The 13,375-nt window shown below is 50.9% G+C and overlaps 1 long non-coding RNA gene across 1 annotated transcript; it reads left to right on the forward strand.

Annotated features, from left to right (window-relative positions):
* The first annotated feature begins 5,694 nt into the window (after nucleotides 1-5,694).
* LOC137097778 (uncharacterized) lies at nucleotides 5,695-9,300 on the forward strand. The gene is made up of 3 exons (XR_010910428.1): nucleotides 5,695-5,877; nucleotides 8,902-8,961; nucleotides 9,278-9,300. It is a non-coding gene; the product is annotated as an uncharacterized lncRNA (long non-coding RNA).
* Nucleotides 9,301-13,375: the final 4,075 nt, after the last annotated feature.

The raw sequence follows: 13,375 nt of genomic DNA on the forward strand, positions 1-13,375 counted from the left end.
ATGGAACAATGGCTTCAAACTACAAGAGAGGAGATTCCATCTGAACATGAGGAAGAACTTCCTGACTGTGAGAGCCGTTCAGCAGTGGAACTCTCTGCCCCGGAGGGAGTGTGGTGGAGGCTCCTTCTTTGGAAGCTTTTAAACAGAGGCTGGATGGCCATCTGTCAGGGGTGATTTGAATGCAATATTCCTGCTTCTTGGCAGAATGGGGTTGGACTGGATGGCCCATGAGGTCTCTTACAACTCTTTGATTCTATGATTCTATGATATTCCACATTCAAGATCCGGCCACACATGTTCTGGGAGCCGGAGGAGGAGGAGGAGGAGGAGGAGGAGGAAGGACTTCATATTGTTTTCGGCCTGCTTGTATGTTTCCACAAACCGCCCCACCACTTTTTTCTCGACCATGTCCAGCATTATTTTTATTTTTAATTTTAATTACATTTGGCCGACCCGTAGATTTTAAAGTGTGTTGTCCTCTTTGATCATGCTTCTGTTATTGTTTTGTTGTTTTGTTGTTTTCAATGGCTTGTATTGTTGTACTTTGGGCTCAGCTCCCCTTGGGGAGATGGTGGTAGCCGGGTATCAATAAAGTAGTGTTACTATTATTATTGTTGTTATTGTTATTATTAAACCATAACTTCATCACTCTGATTTTGCGTCTACACCAGTGGTCCTCATCCTTCCTCATTCCACGAGCTTCAAACTCTTAGAATCATAGAATCATAGAATCAAAGAGTTGGAAGAGACCTCCTGGGCCATCCAGTCCAACCCCATTCTGCCAAGAAGCAGGAATATTGCATTCAAATCACCCCTGACAAATGGCCATCCTAAAGACTGCCAACGATGGGGCTTGTCTGATGTCCTTGGGGAGAGAGTTCCAGAGTCAGGGGGCCACCACAGAGAAGGCCCTGTACCTCGTCCCCACCAAATGCGCTTGCAATGCGGGTTTGATCGTGAGCAGGGCCTCTCCAGATTTATTTATTTGTCGTGTCAGAGCAACCAGTCAAATTATATTACATTTCTAACAGAACAAAGCAAACAAACAAACAAACAGGCAAAATACAAAATTTGTGAGTCTGGTAGTTGGTTAAATGTCCTTTGACCACTCTCTGGCCACTTGGAGTGCCTCTGGTGTTGCCGCAAGAAGGTCCTCCCTTGTGCATCATGTGGAAGAAGGGCTCAGGGTGCATCGCAGGAGGTGGTCAGTGGTTTGCTCCTCTCCTCACTCACATGTCGTGGATTCCACTTTGTGGCCCCATTTCTGGAGGTTGGCTCTGCATCTCGTGGTCTGTTCAGCACCTTCCAAGTCGCCCAGTCTTCTGTGTGCCCTGGGGGGAGTCTCTCACTTGGTATCAGCCATTGGTTGAGGTTCTGGGTTTGAGCCTGCCACCTTTGGACTCTCGCTTGCTGAGGTGTTCCAGCGAGTGTCTTTGTAGATCTTAGAAAACTATTTCTTGATTTAAGTCGTTGACGTGCTGGCTGATACCCAAACGAGGGATGAGCTGGAGATGTCTCTGCCTTGGTCCTTTCACTATTGGCTGCTACTTCCCAGCAGATGTCAGGTGGTGCAATACCGGCTAAACAGTGTAATTTCTCCAGTGGTGTTTGTACTGGCATGCTTGCGGTGGAATGATTCCTGCAATGCATCCGATATCAGCTGAATCGCTAAATAAACGCCTCGGTCGCTGGACTTCTTCCGCTTTGCTGAGGTCTTATTATTTTAATATTCCTCGCGGCTCTGATTGGCTCCTGCTGGCCTCACCAAGGTTCAAGGGCCCTTTTGAGCGGTCCTCAGGGATCTCCTCCGCTGGGGAGACCCTCCCAAAAGAGCTCGATATCATTGCATCACGGTCACGCAGGTAGGCGGGTCCCAAACCGTTTAGGGCTTTGTAGGTGAGCACCTACTAGCTCTAGACTCTTGGGCTTGTGTCCAACCATGGGGTCTGGCCTCCTTCCTTCCTTCCTTCCTGCAGATAGATAGAGGAAGCCCCCCCCCCCGCCATGGAGCCACTCCCGCACAGCCCTCCCCCGTTGCCATTGCTTGTGGACATCAGCGAGGACCAGACTGTTCCTTGGCTGGTTGAACGCCCTCAAGCCCGGCAGGCCATCCAGGAGGGACTGCCCCCCAATGGGAAGATCTTGCCTTTCTGCAGGAGATAGCGGTTCTCCATCTTGTCCTTGAGGCATAGGAAGCCCCCCCCCCCACCAGTGAGTGCCTGAAGGTCCTTTTCCCAATGTATTCGGTCCTCCCTCCCTCCCTCCCTCCCTTCGATGCTTTCCCTTGGTTCTCCCTTGGAGACTGGTCAACAGGTGAACTCGTTGGGAGTGCCATTGGCTGCTCCGTTCACACAAGTGGCGAGGAACGTGTCCTCAGGGATGGAGAAGCCGTGTGGACGCCGTGTCCCTTGAGCGAGGCTCAGTCTCCTTGGGGAGTGACGGGAAGAAGAAGGGATCTCCCCTCTCCTCTCTTGCCGTCCTTTCCAGAAAGGGCGCCGTGCCAGAGCTTGATGCCAACATGGCCGCGCCAGAGAACCATGCGCACTTCCAAACCGGGGGGGGGGGGGGGGGCAAAGGACGAGGGCACCTCGGGGCAAAAAGCAAGCGTCAAGGCTTGGGATTGGGTCAACGCTGGGCGATTGTTGTAACCTTCCTTTTCCATTTTTCATTTTTGTGGTTGGAAATTTTGCCTTGGCATTTTAATGACGCCATTTTTAAATACCTTTGAACTTAATCCAGTTTGAATGTCTGTTAGTTCACTATTCTGGGAGTCCTAGGACAGGGATTATTGCCTATTTGTGCACGTTTCTGTTTTTGTTTTTAATGTTGATACGGTCAGCGGACTAATCAATAAACTTTGCTTACAGCTGCCACGGAAGTCTCGCATCTGATGGACAAGATCAAGGCGCTGGAAGAGGAGGTGATTGATTGATTGATTGATTGATTTAGGACATTTCTATGCCACGCTTCTCACTCCAAAGGGACTCAGAGCGGCTTACAAGACATATATAAATACAGTACATTATATTATTAGCATAGTACGATATCAGTATTATATAATATTATATTGTTCTATACCATTGTATTGTAATATTATTAGTAATATGACATGACATATAAATATATATAACTATAATATCATATTATTACTATTAGTATTATATTGTATTACATTATATTATTACAAATATAATAATAATAATAATAATGTATTTATTTTATTTATTGTGTCATCCACAACCAGAACATTTCTAACAGAACAAAGCAAACAAACAGATTAAAAAACACACACACACAAATTTTGCAAACTTGGTAGCTAATTAAATGTCCTTTGACCAGTCTCTGTCCCCTTGGAGTGCCTCTGGTGTTGCCGCAAGGAGGTCCTCCATCATGCATCATGTGGAAGAAGGGCTCAGGTTGCATGGCAGCAGGTGGTCAGTGGTTTGCTCTTCTCCACACTCGCATGTCGTGGACTCCACTTTGTGGCCCATTTCTTGAGGTTGGCTCTGCATCTCGTGGTGCCAGAGCGCAGTCTGTTCAGCGCCTTCCAAGTCGCTCAGTCCTCTGTGTGCCCAGGGGGGAGACTCTCATTGGGTATCACCCACGGATTGAGGTGCTGGGTTTGAGCCTGCCACTTTTGGACTCTCGTTTGCTGGGGTGTTCCATCGAGTGTCTCTGTAGATCTAAGAAAACTATTTCTTGATTTAAGTCGTTGCCGTGCTGGCTGATACCCAAACGGGATGAGCTGGAGATGTCACTGCCTTGGTCCTTTCACTATTGGCTGCTACTTCCTGGCGGATGTCAGGTGGTGCAATGCCGGCTAAGCAGTGTGATTTCTCCAGTGGTGTAGGGCGCAGGCACCCCGTGATAATGCGGCATGTCTCATTAAGAGCCACGTCCACTGTTTTAGCGTGGTGAGATGTGTTCCACACTGGGCATGCGTACTCAGCAGCAGAGTAGCATAGCGCAAGGGCAGATGTCTTCACTGTATCTGGTTGTGATCCCCAGGTTGTGCCAGTCAGCTTTATTTATACCCCGCCACCAATTCCCCAAGGGACTCGGAGTGGTTGACATGAGGCCAAGCCCAACAACACATGATAAAACAACAAACAAATATTATATTATATTATATTATATTATATTATATTATATTATATTATATTATATTATTGACATAGCACAGGAGACAAGGTGGAACTGCCCCCTGGCCCCCTCTCTCTTCACTCTGGCCCAGAGTGGCAGTGGGTGCTGTGGGGAGGGGTCCCCGACTGATGACCTATGCAGGAGACAAGCTGCTTGAAAGTTTTTGATCTGGAACTTCCCTTTGCCTTCCCAGAATGCCATGCTCAAGGAGCGGATCTTCCAGTTAGAGCAGGAGACCCTGGCAGCCAAGAAAGACGTAAGTGGCGAGGGCGGGCGGAGGGAGGCCCCCTCTTCTGAAAGGGAACAAGCCCCTCCTCGCCTGCCCTCAGGCAGTCCTAGGGATGGGGGAGGTGAAGGTTGGCTCCCCCCTCCCCCCTCCCTCCCTCCCTCCCTCCCTCCCTCCTTTTGGGGTACACCCTGGTTGGGTCCAGTCAGACCCTGAGTATGCTGGGTGGGGGGGGGGTGCTCTAAGACTCCTGGATTCATCTGGAACTCTACACCAAAGCCCATCCTGTGCCCTCAGGCAGTCCTAGGCATGGGTGAGGTGAAGGTTGGCTCCCCCTCCCCCCTCCCTCCCTCCCTCCCTCCTTTTGGGGTACACCCTGGTTGGGTCCAGTCAGACCCTGAGTATGCTGGGTGGGGGGGGTGGTGCTCTAAGACTCCTGGATTCATCTGGAACTCTACACCAAAGCCCATCCTGTGCCCTCAGGCAGTCCTAGGGATGGGGGGGGGTGAAGGGTTGGCTCCCCCCTCCCCCCTCCCTCCCTCCTTTTGGGGTACACCCTGGTTGGGTCCAGTCAGACCCTGTGTATGCTGGGGGGGGGGGGCTCCTGGATTCACCTGGAACTCTGCACCAAAGCCCATCCTCTGTTTTGACGATTCTTGAGCTCAAAGCGTAGCGTAGAATCCTCCTGGGGGATGTGGCCAGTTCCACCCATACTTCCGTGGGGGGGGGGGGGGGGATATTTCCAGAGTCAGTGAAATCACGCCTGTGAGAAAGGGGGAGGGAGCGTGGAGGCTGGGGTGGGGGCCCTTCGTGGCGCCCCTTCTTTTCCTACTTCCAACAGACCTCACTACTACCTCTGAGGATGCTTGCCATAGATGCAGGCGAAACGTCAGGAGAGAATGCCTCTGAGCTTGAAAAAAACTACTCTTGTCACCCTTCTTCCCTCGTCAACCTTTTCTTTTTCATGTCAGGAGCGCCTTGAGAAACCGCAAGTCGCTTCTGGCGTGAGAGAATGGTTGGTCTGCCCGGGTGTTGCCCAGGGGGCGCTGCCCGGCTGCCAAAATGCTTCACGCTCCCCTTGCGGCGGGAGGGAGGCTTCTCTCCCCCCCCTTTGCGTGGGGACTTGACCTTCCCACCTGTGGGCCTTCTCCAGTCCGGAGGGCACAAGGGTCGGACCCACTGCGCCGGCCATCCGTCCGTCCATCCCTGGGGGCTCCTCCATGGCGCCCTTTCCTCTCACGAGGACGGTTCAGAGGTGGGGGGGGGTCTTTCCAATGAGGCGGGGGGGGGGGCAATCCTGACCCGGCCTCCAGGTGCCAGCCTGTGATTCCCCCTTTCCCTTTGGATGTCTCTCCTTCCTTCAGGATTTGGCTCCTGGCGAAAAGAAGATGCTGGAGGCATTAAATGCGGCCGCCTCCACCGAAGACCTCACGGCCCTCCGACAGATCGGAGCAAAGAGGGCCGTGAGGATCCTGAAGTGGAGGAGGATTCATGGGCCATTTACAAAGGTCAGTGAATTAGAATCCTAGAACCTTAGAATCATAGAATCCTAGAATCAAAGAGTTGGAAGAGACCTCCTGGGCCCTCATCCAGTCCAACCCCATTCTGCCAAGAAGCAGGAATATAGCATTCAAAGCACCCCTGACAGATGGCCATCCAGCCTCTGCTTCAAAGCTTCCAAAGAAGGAGCCTCCACCACACTCCCTCCGGGGCAGAGAGTTCCACTGCTGAACGGCTCTCACAGTCAGGAAGTTCTTCCTAATGTTCAGATGGAATCTCCTCTCTTGTAGTTTGAAGCCATTGTTCCCTTGCGTCCTAGTCTCCAGGGAAGCAGAAAACAAGCTTGCTCCCTCCTCCTCCTCCCTGTGGCTTCCTCTCACATATTTGTACATGGCTCTCATCATATCTCCTCTCAGCCTTCTCTTCTTCAGGCTAAACATGCCCAGTTCCCTAAGCCGCTCCTCATAGGGCTTGTTCTCCAGACCCTTGATCATTTTAGTTGCCCTCCTCTGGACACATTCCAGCTTGTCAATATCTCTCTTGAATTGTGGTGCCCAGAATTGAACACAATATTCCAGGTGTGGTCTAACCAAAGCAGAATAGAGCATGGGGAGCATGACTTCCTTAGATCTAGACACTAGGCTCCTCTTGATGCAGGCCAACATCCCATTGGCTTTTTTTGCTGCCACATCACATTGTTGGCTCATGTTTAACTTGTTGTCCACGAGGACCCCAAGATCTTTTTCACACTTACTGTTTCTTCTTGTCTCTGACCTCAGTTCCTGACCTTTCCTTCTCTCCGCTTCTTCTCTCCTTTCTCCCTCAAATGATGTATTGTATTCTTCTGCCTGTCATTTGTCTCCTTGTTGAGCTTATTTGTTTGTTTGTTTGTTTGTTTATCTTCCCCGTGGTGGACCGTCCCATGCCGCCTTTTCTCTAGGGTTTGGGACTCCTTCCTTCCTTCCTTCCTTCCTTCCTTCCTTCCTTCCTTCCTTCCTTCCGCCTTTCTCTTCTTTGCCGCCCCTTCCTGCTTCTCTTCTCTGCTCACCTTGCTTCTCCTCTTCCTTGCTCACCCTCTTCCCTCTCCTTCTCTTTTCCCTCCTCGCCTCTTTGGGGGGGGGGTTGTTTAGGAAGAAGGCTTTGTGGGCTAAACAATATGGCTCCCGGGGGTCTTGAGGCCAGTGCATTTAATCTGTCTTTCTGAAGGGGGGGGGGGAGGAGGAGGAAAGATTTCCCCGGGTGGACGTTGTCCCTCTTTCCCCGCTTTTTCTTTTCTCTTTCCAATGTTATTCTTTTAGGATTTTCAAGATTTTTTCTCTTGGAGACTTACCTTTCTGCTTCTGGCCGGGGTCGCCTTCTCGTTTTCTATTCCTTGTGTTTTAAATTTGGTTCCCGGACCCTCTCGGGGTTCTCCCTTGAGGGGTGGGGGGTGGGGGTCCCACCAGGGTCGCCTTCGGGTCAGGTCTCCCGGATTCTGTGACACCCCTGAGATCAATCCCCAACCGCTCAACCAGGCCTCTCCTTCCTTGAGGGGGGGTCCCACCGGGGTCGCCTTCGGGTCAGGTCTCCCGGATTCTGCGACACCCCTGAGATCAATCCCCAACCGCTCGACCAGGCCTCTCCTCCCTTGAGGGGGGGGTCCCACCGGGGTCGCCTTCGGGTCAGGTCTCCCGGATTCTGCGACACCCCTGAGATCAATCCCCAACCGCTCGACCAGGCCTCTCCTCCCTTGAAGGGGGGGGGGTCCCACCGAGGTCGCCTTCGGGTCAGGTCTCCCGGATTCTGTGACACCCCTGAGATCAATCCCCAACCGCTCGACCAGGCCTCTCCTTCCTTGAGGGGGGGGGGGGTCCCACCGGGGTCGCCTTCGGGTCAGGTCTCCCGGATTCTGCGACACCCCCGAGATCAATCCCCAACCGCTCGACCAGGCCTCTCCTTCCTTGATGGGGGGGGGTCCCACCGGGGTCGCCTTCGGGTCAGGTCTCCCGGATTCTGTGACACCCCTGAGATCAATCCCCAACCGCTCGACCAGGCCTCTCCTTCCTTGAGGGGGGGGGGTCCCACCGGGGTCGCCTTCGGGTCAGGTCTCCCGGATTCTGCGACACCCCTGAGATCAATCCCCAACCGCTCGACCAGGCCTCTCCTTCCTTGATGGGGGGGGTCCCACCGGGGTCACCTTCGGGTCAGGTCTCCCGGATTCTGTGACACCCCTGAGATCAATCCCCAACCGCTCGACCAGGCCTCTCCTTCCTTGAGGGGGGGGGTCCCACCGGGGTCGCCTTCGGGTCAGGTCTCCCGGATTCTGCGACACCCCCGAGATCAATCCCCAACCGCTCGACCAGGCCTCTCCTTCCTTGGGGTCGAGTTGCTCAGAGCTCTTAGCAGCTCCTGCCTGCCGCCGCCACCGCCCACCGGAAGCCCCCCGCCCGCCCACCCACCCACCCGCCCGCCAGCGCATGGATGCTGTGGACAGGAGCGAGAGCAGGGCCTCCCCGGGTGAGATGGAAGTGGCGAGGTGGGGCGGAGGGGCAGATGCGTTGGGCCCAAAGCGTATAGGGCTTCCTAGGTCAAAACGTAGCCAGGGGGTGGGGGGTGTGCTCCCTGTATGCCGCCCTGGTGAGTCTTCCTTGCCATCCCAGCCATGGTCTTGGCACAGTGGGGGAAAGGGCCGCCCCAGTTTCCGAGCCGCCTTCCAAGGCAGCCTCGCCAGGCTTCCTCCTCCTCCTCCTCCTCCTCCTCCTCCGCAACCTGTGTTGTGGTTGTTCCGAGTGGGTGTGCCTCCTTGCCCTGCTGAGACCTGCTTCTTGCTGTGGAAGTATTGCGCAGGGACCGTGGACCGTGGAGCCAGCTTCTTGGAAACGCTTCTCTTGCCACGGGGACGGTGCTCTGAACGAAATGTGAGATGGGGCATGAGACCCTCATCATCATCACCCTCATCCCTTCGCGCAGGCGGTTCTCTGGAAGGTGCCTGCCCCTGAGGCATTGACGTGCCAATGTGGGACCAACGCTCCTTTTTCTCCCCCTTTCTCCAGATCGAAGACCTGGGCAAGGTCCACGGCCTTTCCCAAAAGCTGGCCAGTTTTATTGTCAAGGTATGTATGGATGCCGTTCTGTTTACATCCCAACAGCCATGAGCAACCTTCTGGCTTCCCCGCCTTTCGTCAGTATCGTCGCTTCTATCTGGGGTTATTAGACAACTGCTGAAAGCTAGCAAGTTCCTCATGTGTTCATTCAAGGGGAGTTGTTTGTGTGTGTATATCACACCTCGGGGAGGGAGAGAGAGAGATGGGCGGTTGTATTGACACGACAGTTGCATCGATGTGCCTACACAACTCTGTGTGTGTGTGTTGTCTGGTAGGAAGAGTTCCAGGAGTTCACATTCTCTCCTCTTTTGTGTCTTTCCTGCAGGAAAACCTTCCGTGAGGGCTGCCTTTCAGCTTCCTTTTATTTTTTCTATTATTTATATATTTTATATGTATGTGTGTGTATGTGTGTGTGAGAGAGTGAGTGAGTGAGTGAATGTTGTTGTTTTTTTTATTAAAATAAATAATTAAAATAAAAATAATGCATTTTATTAAAATAAATAATAATAATAAAATTAAAACAACCAAAACATTGTATACCAATAAAAATTCAAAGTATTTTTGTGACGGCGCGAGTGGCGCCACCTATGTATAGAACTGTTAGTTGTAAGACTTAAACTGTTGTATCATGCTTCATCCCGCCCCCTTTTTACCTTGCTTGTGTACAGTTGTTGTATGGATTGGTTACTTATAGCTGTCAATCAGTACTGTTTGGCTCCCCGTCTTCCTGCAAGAGGGGAGAACTTCCCTTCTCTTCTTCATTCTGCCTTCAGAGGTCCTGCCAGATGGACGTGAGTAAGAGACCTGGCTCTCAAGGACCCTGATTGAAGTGACCTCTGAGCACCAGTCCTGAGGTGTTTTGACCCCTGGGACTCATGCGTTATGGCCACATCGTCCTGGACAATTATTGAGGAGACCCAGGCGCCTTCAAGCCGGTTCTTTTGGCTCCAGAGGAAGAAGATCCTGAGTCTTCAAGACATAGGCCATCTGAACTGGGGTTGTGGTTTGCTCCGGCATTCACAGCCATTGAGGAAAGAGGAAACTTGGAGAAAAGGCTTCTCAGCTTCTTCAAACCCCTTGGACCCAGGACTGATTGAGACTGTAACCTATGTTTTCCTTCGCCCCTCTAAAGTTTTCCAGCTCATTGCTTTGAAGAAATGACTTTGTGATCAATAAAACTCATTTTGAGCTATTTACATCGTTTTGGGTTTTTGGGAGTTCCACTTTCCTAAAGGAGGGCAAGAAGCAATCCCTTGGGGGGAAAGTGCCACGCCCATCCCTCTTTCATTAAGACTAATAGCCCCAAGCGCGACGCTACAATTTTCTAGCTCTGCCTTGGTCCTTTCACTCTTGGCTGCCACTTCCCGGCGGATGTCAGGCGGTGCAAGACCGTCAAACAGTGGAGATTCTCCAGTGGTGTCGGGCGCAGGCACCCTGTCTATTCCGCCTTGGTTAGACCACGCCTGGAATCGCCCAGTCTCCTTCTGTGTGCCCAGGAAGGGGGAGTCTCTCATTGGGTGTCCGCCATTGAGTGAGGTGCTGGGTGTGAGCCTGCCACTTTTGGACTCTCGCTTGCTGAGGTGTTCTAGCGAGTGCCTCTGTAGATCTTAGGAAACTATTTCTTGATTTAAGTGGTTGACATGCTGGCTGATACCCAAACGGGGGATGAGCTGGAGATGCCTCTGCCTTGGTCCTTTCACTATTGTCTGCTACTTCCCGGCGGATGTCAGGCAGAGCCTGGAAAAGGTTTATTTTAATGTTGAATTAGTCTGATAGGGCTGGGCGGTTTCGTTTCGTTAATTCATAATTCGTTAATAATTCGTTAATTTTTTCAATTACAAAACGATAACGAACCATTCTGGAGCAATTATTAAAAAAAACGAATTTTCAAAAACGTTTTGTAAATGCTTCGTATTTCGATATTGTATTCGTTTCATTATTGTTTTGAGGTCGTTTCGTTATTATTTCCGCATGTCTGGGCCAGTTTTATGGTTTAATTAGTGAAAAAAATATAATATCACACCAACAGTCAAGAACAGAGGGAGAGGGAAGCTTCAGAAGGTTTTGGAGGTTTTTTAGCATATTTCGCGGTCGCGCCCGCCATTAACGAATCGATTCGTTATTGTTTCGGAAATCGATTCGTTAATTTTTTACCATTTACGAAATTTTGTAAATATCGAACTTTTTAAAAGGAAAATTTTGTAATTATTTTAAATATCGAAACAAAAAAAACCCCAAATACAAATCGATTTTAGAAACAAATTTTTCCGTTGTTACCCAGGCCTATAGTCTGAGGCAGGGAAAGATACAAAAGTATCAAGCGGAAAGATTAAATGTTTCAAGTGCTTTACTAGGGGAATGATACAATGTAAGGAGAAGGGGAAAGCAAAAGAAAGCTGCAGGCATTCCTGGTTTTGAGCTGGCTGCTGGGGCACACTTCATCTGTTGGTCCCCAAAACTTGACCCAGGAACTGCGGAACTCTCCGCTGCGGCTCACACCAATGTGAAGGCGGGGCTCCCTGCCGCGCTCGGGCTCAGAATCACATTGTGTCCAATTCTGGGCACCACAATTCAAGAGAGATATTATTGACTCTAAACTGGAAAGTGTCCAAAGGAGAGTGACTAAAATGATCATGGGTCTGGAGAACAAGCCCTATGAGGAGCGGCTTAGGGAACTGGGCATGTTTAGCTTGAAGAAGAGGAGGCGGAGAGGGGATATGATAGCCATGGATAAATATGTGAGAGGAAGCCACAGGGAGGAGGAGGGAGCAAGCTTGTTTTCTGCTTCCTTGGAGACGAGGATGCAAGGGAACAATGGCTTCAAACTCCAAGAGAGGAGATTCCACCTGAACATGAGGAAGAACTTCCTGACTGTGAGAGCCGTTCAGCAGTGGAACTCTCTGCCCCGGAGGGAGTGTGGTGGAGGCTCCTTCTTTGGAAGCTTTTACACAGAGGCTGGATGGCCATCTGTCAGGGGTGCTTTGAATGCAATATTCCTGCTTCTTGGCAGAATGGGGTTGGATTGGATGATGGCCCACCAGGTCTCTTCCAACTCTAGGATTATAGAATCATAGAATCAAAGAGTTGGAGGAGACCTCCTGGGCCATCATCCAGTCCAACCCCATTCTGCCAAGAAGCAGGAATATTGCATTCAAATCACCCCTGACAGATGGCCATCCAGCCTCTATTGAAAAGCCTCCAAAGAAGGAGCCTCCACCACACTCCCTCCGGGGCAGAGAGTTCCACTGCTGAACGGCTCTCACAGTCAGGAAGTTCTTCCTTGTGTTCAGGTGGAATCTTCTCTCTTGTAGTTTGAAGCCATTGCTCCATTGCGTCCTAGTCTCCAAGGAAGCAGAAAACAAGCTTGCTCCCTCCTCCTCCACCCTGTGGCTTCCTCTCACAGATTTATACATGGCTCTCATCATGTCTCCTCTCAGCCTTCTCTTCTTCAGGCTAAACATGCCCAGCTCCTTAAGCCGCTCCTCATAGGGCTTGTTCTCCAGACCTTTTATCATTTGAGTCGCCCTCCTCTGGACACATTCCAGCTTGTCAATATCTCTCTTCAATTGTGGTGCCCAGAATTGGACACAATATTCCAGGTAAAGTGGTCTAACCAAAGATGTAATCCATCTATACCGTATCCTAATGTTGTCTTTCGTGCTACCCGTCCCCTGCCAGGCGTTGCTGTGGCCCAGCTTGGAGATCTGCCAAATCAAGGGATGAGAAAGTGCTGGTTTCCAATCTACGTCGGGCATTTCCGCTTGCAGGTCAACCAGGTTTCTTCTTGCTGTGCCTGGGTCAGTGTGGACGTGGAGAGGGTCTGGTTGGCCAACTGGCACAGGCCGCGTCTCCTCGTCCTTCTGGAGCCGTGGTCCTCAATGTTCCTAATGCTGCGGCCCCCTTAATGCCGTTCCTCGTGTTGTCGTGACCCCCCAACCACAATATTATTTCTGTTGGGACTTCATAACTGTACTTTTGCTGAAGTTATGAATCATAATGTAAATATCTGATAGGTAGGATGTATTTTCATTCACTGGACCAAATTTGGCACAAATACCCAATACGCCCACATTTTAATACTGGTGGGGTTGGGATTGATTTTGTCATTTGGGAGTTGTAGTTGCTGGGATTTATGGCTCATTTAAATTAAAAGAGCACTCTGAACTCCACCAATGATACAATTGAACCAGACTTGGCACACATAACTCTCATGACCAACAGAAAATATTAGAAGGGTTTGGTGGGTATTGACCTTGAGTTTGGAAGCTGTAGTTCACCTCCATCCAGGGAGCACTGTGAACTCAAACAATGATGGATCTGGACCAAACTTGGCACAAGCACTCAAAACGCCCAAATATAAACACAGGTGGAATTTGGGGGAAATAGACCTTGACATTTGGGAGTTGTAGTCACTGGGATTTAT

Source organism: Anolis sagrei, chromosome 13 (assembly GCF_037176765.1).
Source record: "Anolis sagrei isolate rAnoSag1 chromosome 13, rAnoSag1.mat, whole genome shotgun sequence".
In the NCBI taxonomy this organism is placed as follows: domain Eukaryota; kingdom Metazoa; phylum Chordata; class Lepidosauria; order Squamata; family Dactyloidae; genus Anolis; species Anolis sagrei.